Here is a 7,702-nt window from a genome sequence, read left to right on the forward strand (position 1 = left end):
TGTACCCTCACCCCCTGCCCCCTCCTCACGGGTCTCCCACCTCACTCCCTCTCTGGGTCTGTCCCCCTTCCCCACGGGTCTTTACCCCTCACCTCCTGCCCTCCCGGGTCTGTCACCCTCACCTGCTGCCCAGTTAGTTGTCACCATTGGGATGTTCACTGTGATTGTGCCACGTCTTCCCTCGCGCTTGTACCCGATGGTGATCCCAGCACCGATCCCTGTGGTACACCACAAGTGACTGGTCGCTCACAGCGATCAGGCTGTATTCTGCCTGCTCCAGCCCCGCGGTACTCTGTGGTGTAACTGTACCACACAGCCATCTGCTGCTGGGAGAACGTGCTGATTCCATTTGCTACCCACTCCCCAAATCTTCTGTGCCACCTTCCCCCACCACCAACCCTTCCAGCACTACCACCCCAGCCCCACCCACTCTCACGGCTCACCCTCCCACCTCCCAGCCAGGGTGACAGTGTTATCAGGGCAGCACGGTGGCACAGTGGTTAGCACTGCTGCCTCACAGCACCAGGGACCAGGGTTCGATTCCAGCCTCGGGCGACTCTCTGTGTGGAGTTTGCACATTCTCCCCGTGTCTGCGTGGGTTTCCTCCGGGTGCTCCGGTTTCCTCTCACAGTCCAAAGACGTGCAGGTTAGGTGGATTGGCCACATTAAAGTTGCACGTGGGCTAGGTGGATTAGCCACGGGAAATGCAGGGCTTCTGGGATTGGGAGGGTTACTCTTGGGAGGGTCAGTGTGGACCTGTTGGGCCGAAGGGCCTGTTTCCACACTGTGGGGATTCTATGATCAAACAGGAGTAGGCTGGGCCCATTTGACATTATCAGTGGCCAATGCAGCTCCCTCCCCACCCCTCATTAAACTTCCACAGGACAGCAGAATCAGGAGAAAGATCTGATCCACTTTTATCTCTCACCCCTCACCCTCTCTCTGCAGCATCTACTCACATTTGTCCGAGTGTGGTACAGACTAGACACCGGAGGCAGATTGGAAGATGAGGAAATCAGGGTTAAATTAAATAAACATTTTCTCAGCTGGTGGAGGGGCTTGGGAAAGGGGGTACAGGTTGTAAAATATGTACAAGCTTTCAGTGGACATTCTCTATGCTACAACAGTTTTACACCGATGCATTAAAAGTCTTTAAATCAGCAGGTGATCCCCGGCACGATCCTCCGCTCCCACACCGACGACTGGCTCAGGTGGATTGCTAGTGTCAGTTCTTCAGCTCGACAGGATCTACGAGGAGTGACGCTCAGTGGAAGGGGCCGCTCCTGCCCCTTCTCCTCCACCTCCCTCCCTCCTCCCTCGGCTGAACACACCCTCCTATCGGTTTCTCTGCTCTGTAGCTTCCAGCTCCTGAGCTTCCTGTCAGAGAAAGACAGCGGCTGAGTTAGGATACGGGCCACAGTTCTCGATGTGACGCGCCCGACCCCAGGTGGAACACTCATGTCTGTGTGGGTTTCCTCCGGGTGCTCCGGTTTCCTCCCACAGTCTGAACTTGTGTAGGTTAGGGTGGATTGGCCGTGGGAAATTGTCCCATATTGTCCAGGGATGTGCAGGTTAGGGTGGATTGGCTGTGGGAAATTGTCCCCTAGTGTCCAGGGATGTGTAGGTTAGGGTGGACTGGCTGCGCTAAATTGTCCAATAGTGCCCAGGGATGTGTAGGTTAGGGTGGACTGGCTGCGCTAAATTGTCCCATAGTGTCCAGGGATGTGTAGGTTAGGGTGGGTTGGCCATGCTGAATTGTTCCATAGTATCCAGGGATGTGTAGGTTAGGGTGGATTGGCTGTGGGAAATTGTCCCATAGTGTCCAGGGATGTGTAGGTTAGGGTGGATTGGCCATGGGAAATTGTCCCCTAGTGTCCAGGGATGTGTGGCTAGGGTGGATTGGCTATAGGAAATTGTCCCATAGTGCCCAGGGATGTCTAGGTTAGGGTGGATTGGCCATGGGAAATTGTCCCATAGTGCCCAGGGATGTGCAGGTTAGGGTGGATTGGCCATGCTAAATTGTTCCATAGTGTCCTCGGATGTGTAGGTTAGGGTGGATTGGACATACTAAGTTGTCCCATAGTGCCCAAGGATGTGTAGGTTCGGGTGGGTTGGCCATGGGAAATTGTCCCATAGTGTCCAGGGATGTGCAGGTTAGGGTGGATTGGCCATGCTAAATTGTCTATATTGTCCAGGGATGTATAGGTTAGGGTGGGTTTGCCATGGGGAATTGTCCTATAGTGCCCAGGGATGTGTAGGTTAGGGTGGGTTAGCCATGGGGAATTCAGGGTTACAGGGATAGAGTAAGGGGGGGCTGGGTCTGGGTTGGTTGCCCTTCGGAGGGTCAGTGTGGACTCGATGGGCCGAGTAGTCTGCTTCCACACAGTAAATATTCTATGATTCTGTCTGAGCCAAACTTGGGGTCAGTAACCTGGACATGGATCAGGTGTCGTGGGCACACAGTTTAAGGCACCTGTGGGGGTTAGGGGTCAGGGATCCAGGTCAGTCTGGGTCAGGGTTAGGGTAGTACATGTCCCACTTTTTGTCCTCACCTTGACTGGAGTCCAGGCTTTCACTGCTGCTTAAAGATCTAGAAAACAGCAAATTAGAATTAGACACAAAATCACGAGTGAAGATTTATTGCCTCACTTGCTGCTGTCTTCACTAACGCAACATGTTGTAGAGTCACTGCCCTCCTCTGCAATAACCTTCGACAAGGAATAGGCAAAACAAACACCAGCCTCTCAGGCCCCCACTCACCCACCCCCCCCTCCAACCCGAGCAGACACTCCACTGCCCCAGGGGAGAGGAGGGGGGTAGGAGAGGAGGGGGGTAGGAGAGGCTGGGGGGCACCACCCCCTGCAAGTTCCCCTCCCAGCCATTCCCCACTCACCATCCTGACTTGGAAATATATCACCGTTCCTTCACTGTCACTGGGTCACAATCCTGGAATCCCCTCCCTAAGGGCATTGTGGGTCTACCCACAGCACATGGACTGCAGCGGTTCAAGAAGGCAGCTCACCCCCACCTTCTCAAGGGGGCAACTAGGGATGGGTGATAAATACTAGGCCCAGTCAGCAACACCCATATCACATGATTAAAAAGCAAAAGCCCACTCAATAATCTGGGCGGCATGGTGGCTCGGTGGTTAGCACTGCTGCCTCACAGCGCCAGGGACCAGGGTTCGACACCAGCCTCGGGTGACTGTCTGCGTGGGTTTCCTCCAGGTGCCCCGGTTTCCTCCCGCAGTCCAAAGATGTGCAGGTCAGGTGAATTGGCCATGCTAAATTGCCCGTAGTGTCCTGGGATGTGTACGGTAGATGCATTATTCAGGGGTAAATGCAGGGCAGTAGGGGAACAAGTCTGGGTGGGTTACTCTTCAGAGGGCCAGTGTGGACTTGTTGGGCTGAAGGGCCTGTTTCCACACTGTGGGGATTCTATGATGTAGTTCGGATGTTTGGGTGAGAGATCCAGGGCCCCAGGTCAATTCTGTCTGGGAGGGGGTGGTTTCGAACCCCATTGTGGCTGAGTGAAATGCAAATTCAATAAAAATCTGGAATTAAAAGCCAGTCGAATGGTTGCCATTGACAACTGGTGCAAAAGCCCACCCAGCACGCTAACACAGGAACAGGAGGAGGCCATTCAGCCCATCGAGCCTGCCCTGCCATTCAATACGATCATGGCTAATCAAAAGCTTCCGTTCTGTCTGCTACCCCAGCCCTAGCACCCTGTGGACCGCAGAAGGAAATCTGCCACCTTTTCCTGGTCCAGCCTACACGTGACTCCAGTCTCAGATTAATCTCTTACTGATCTCAGAGATAGCTGAGAGAGCCACCCTGGGGCAATTAGGGATGGAAAACACATGCTGGATTTACCAGCAACACCCACATGGACAAATAACCCAAAAAACCCACAGGAGGTGCCAGTGACTGTTGACACGGGAGCTCATTAGTGACACATTAGTGAATTAGATTAGATTAGATTCCCTACAGTGTGGAACCAGGCCCTTCGGCCCAACCAGTCCACACCGACCCTCTGAAGAGTAACCCAGTTCCCTCTGACTAATGCACCTAACACTATGGGCAGTTTAGCATGGCCAATTCACCCTAACCAGCACATCTTTGGACAGTGGGAGGAAACCGGAGCACCCGGAGGAAACCCACACAGACACGGGGAGAATGTGCAAACTCCACACAGACAGTCGCCTGAGGTGGCAATTGAACCCAGGTCTCTGGTGCTGTGAGGCAGCAGTGCTAACCACTGAGCCACCGTGCCGCCCTAAAGACTATTCGGCCCATCAAGGCTGCTTCACCATTCAATATGATGATGGTGGGCCATCCAACTCAATCCCCTGCTCCTGGTTTCTCCCCATATCCATTGATCCCTAAGAACTATATCATAGTGTGGAAGCAGGCCATTCAGCCCTCTGAAGAGCATCCTATCCCCTCAGCCTATCTCTGTAACCTTGCATTCCCATGACCAATACAGTTAACCTGCACATCTTTAGGCTGGAGCACCCGGAGGAAACCCACGCAGATTGTGTAAACTCCACACCAACAGTTGCCCGAGGCTGGAATCGAACCTGGGTCCCTGACGCTATGAAGCAGCAGCGCTAACCACTGAGCCACCATGCCGCCCCGTACACCAATGGGAGATGATCAGGGACACTGTGAAGTCATACAGCAATCACAAACATCACTTCCCCACTTCAATCAGCAATGGGTGGGTATCTGAAGTGTCATAAATTCAAGGCTATGGGCCAAGTGTGTGAAAGTGGAATGAATGCAGGACACTACTACAGTTTGACAATACAGACTCAATGGGCTGAAGGGTTTCGTCTGTACTGTATTACTGTCTGATGAATCAGCACTGTTACAGCTCAGTCATTAATCTTTAACAGGCTTCACCTGTTGAGCTAAACAGTGCGGGACCCATCTTACTGCCTTCATCTCAGACCCCATCGCACGTTTGGCCAACTGATTCACATCACCAACTTTGTTCCAAAATTAGAAATTCCTTTGGTAAATGTACAGGATATGTACAGACCACTACTTGCTATACATGCAACATCTGCATTCATGTAGCACCTTTAGTTGTGAAAGACATTCCCAGGTACTTGACGTGAACAATTATCAAAACATAATTACTAACAGAGGGGTTATTTACACAGGTGACTGACCGCTTTACCAAGAAGGAGGAAGTGAGGACTGCAGGTGCTGGAGATCAGAGTCCAGAGTGTGGTGCTGGAAAAGCACAGCAGGTCAGGCAACGTCCGAGGAGCAGGAGAATCGACGTTTCAGGCATAAGCCCTTCATCTCCTGCTCCCCGGATGCACCACACTGAGGCAGGTTTTCAAAAGTGTATTAGAGGAGGAAGAGAGGTCACAATAGATCTCAAGATATTGGAGCAAAATTAGGCCATTCAGCCCATTGAATGGCAGAGCAGACTCAATCATGGCTGAAAGGTTTCTTAATCCCATTCTCCCACCTTCTCCCTGTAACCCTTGACCCCCTTAGTAATTAGGAACCTAACTATCTCTGTCTCAAATACACTCAGTGATGACCTCCACAGCACTCTATTGCTGAAGAAACCCCTCCTCATCTCAGTTCTAAAGGGTCGCCCCTTCACCCTGAGGCTGGGCCCTCGGGTCCTAACCTCTCCTCCTGGTGGAAACATCTTCTCCACATCCTCTCTATCCAGGCCTCTCAGTGTTCTGGAAGTTTCCATGAGATTTCCCCTCGACCTTCTAAACTCCATCAATTAGAGTCATAGAGTCACAGAGACGTACATTACAGAAACAGACCCTTCAGTCCAACCTGTTCATGCCGACCAGATATCCCAACCCAATCTAGTCCCACCTGCCAGCACCCGGCCCATATCCCTCCAAACCCTTCCTATTCATATACCCAACCAAATGCCTCTTAAATGTTGCAATTGTACCAGCCTCCACCACATCCTCTGGCAGCTCATTCCATACACGTACCACCCTCTGTGTGAAAAAGTTGCCCCTTAGGTCTCTCTTATGTCTTTCCCCTCTCGCCCTAAACCTATGCCCTCTAGTTCCGGTCTCCCCCACCCCAGGGAAAAGACCTTGTCTATTTATCCTATCCATGCCCCTCATGATTTTATAAACCTCTATAAGGTCACCCCTCAGCCTCCGACGCTCCAGGGAAAACAGTCCCAGCCTGTTCAGCCTCTCCCTGTAGCTCAGATCCTCCAACCCTGGCAACATCCTTGTAAATCTTTTCTGAACCCTTTCAAGTTTCACAACATCTTTCCGATAGGAAGGAGACCAGAACTGCACGCTATATTCCAACAGTGGCCTGACCAATGTCCTGTACAGCCGCAACATGACCTCCCAACTCCTGTACTCAATACTCTGACCAATAAAGGAAAGCATACTACACGCCTTCTTCAATGTACAGTTGCAACATGACCTCCCAACTCAGTCTGAAACAGTCCTCCTCAAACCTATTCCCACTATGACCCTATCTCAAGGCTTGAAAATGATGGCCATTCCTCAGTGAGAGAGCAGGGAGCTGGTACTGAGAGACTCAGGGAGCGGGATACTGTTCTGCTGGGAGGGCACCTGTTTTCCTTCAGAGCTCCATCAGATACCACCACCCAACAGAGTTCAGAGCCCCACTTCAGGATTACGGCAACCAGTGTCAAAACACCTCCCTCTGTGAGCATTGCTTCATATCAGACGCAAGGATCCATCCTCTGAAAACAAAAGGAATCAGCTCATGCCTCTCATCTTTTTCTTGAAGGACCTTGGAGCGCCTATTGCTACCCATTGTTTTCTCAGCCCGGCCAATCAGAGTTGAGTTGTCAACCAATCAGCACCCTTCCCCTTTGAGATGGAGATGCTGGTGACGGTTTGAGACGTGGCATTCTTGTGTTGATCCTGACGAGAGTGAGACATGAGGTTTTGCTCGAGGGTTTCTCCTGTTTCAGTGAGATTGCCCCCAGCTGGGTGTTGGATGAGGGATGGGAAGTTTGGGGTAAACGAGAATTGAAGGTGTCTGGGACCTGTGTACATGAGCTGCCCGTTCTATGCCAACCACATCTGCCCAGTGCCTTCAGCGGATGCCAACTGGCTGGGATGACCTTTAAAGTCCCCCCTGGAGGGATCCTGAGTTTGACCACTCATCCTCAAGATAGTGGAGGGAGATCTTCACTTCACGCTGCCCCTCGGTCAGTTCCAACACAGTGAGCGGGGCAGGAATGACTGACACAATGTCCAGTCCAACAAAGCTAACGTGTGGAACCAGGGTCGGAGGCATCACAGCTCAGTCCTATCACCTGTGCCCTCACCAACCCCCTCAGTAACCGCCCCCCCACCCAGCCCCCTGCTCCCACCCCTGCCTGGGTGTACAGGGTAACGTGCTAGTGATGGACACGTGTTTGACGAGCACTCACTGAGAGAGGGTCAGCAGTAAAGGCAGCCACACTGTTCCTCATTTCACTGGCATTGCCTCGCAGAGGGATCAGGGAGACGTTATTAAACCTGGAGTCTGGAGGTGACCGCGAGGTCCGTGAGCTGGAAGGGTTCATTGGCCACACATCCCCGTCGTGCTGAGGAAAACAAACACAGGGGGGTGGGGGCGGAGAGAGAGAGAGAGAGAGACAGACAGAGTGAGACAGAGAGAGAGAGAGAGAGAGAGAGAGAGAGAGGGTGGGGGAGAGAGAGAGGGAGAGA

The 7,702-nt window shown here is 52.3% G+C and overlaps 1 long non-coding RNA gene across 1 annotated transcript; it reads right to left on the bottom strand.

Moving 5' to 3' along the window:
* Positions 1–999: 999 nt before the first annotated feature.
* LOC122548322 lies at positions 1,000–7,606 on the bottom strand. The gene is made up of 3 exons (XR_006311210.1): positions 7,423–7,606; positions 2,553–2,590; positions 1,000–1,377 (listed from the first exon to the last, which is right to left on the bottom strand). It is a non-coding gene; the product is annotated as an uncharacterized LOC122548322 (long non-coding RNA).
* Positions 7,607–7,702: the final 96 nt, after the last annotated feature.

The sequence above is a fragment of the Chiloscyllium plagiosum genome, unplaced genomic scaffold (genome assembly GCF_004010195.1).
Source record: "Chiloscyllium plagiosum isolate BGI_BamShark_2017 unplaced genomic scaffold, ASM401019v2 scaf_57, whole genome shotgun sequence".
NCBI classification, from domain to species: Eukaryota; Metazoa; Chordata; class Chondrichthyes; order Orectolobiformes; family Hemiscylliidae; genus Chiloscyllium; species Chiloscyllium plagiosum.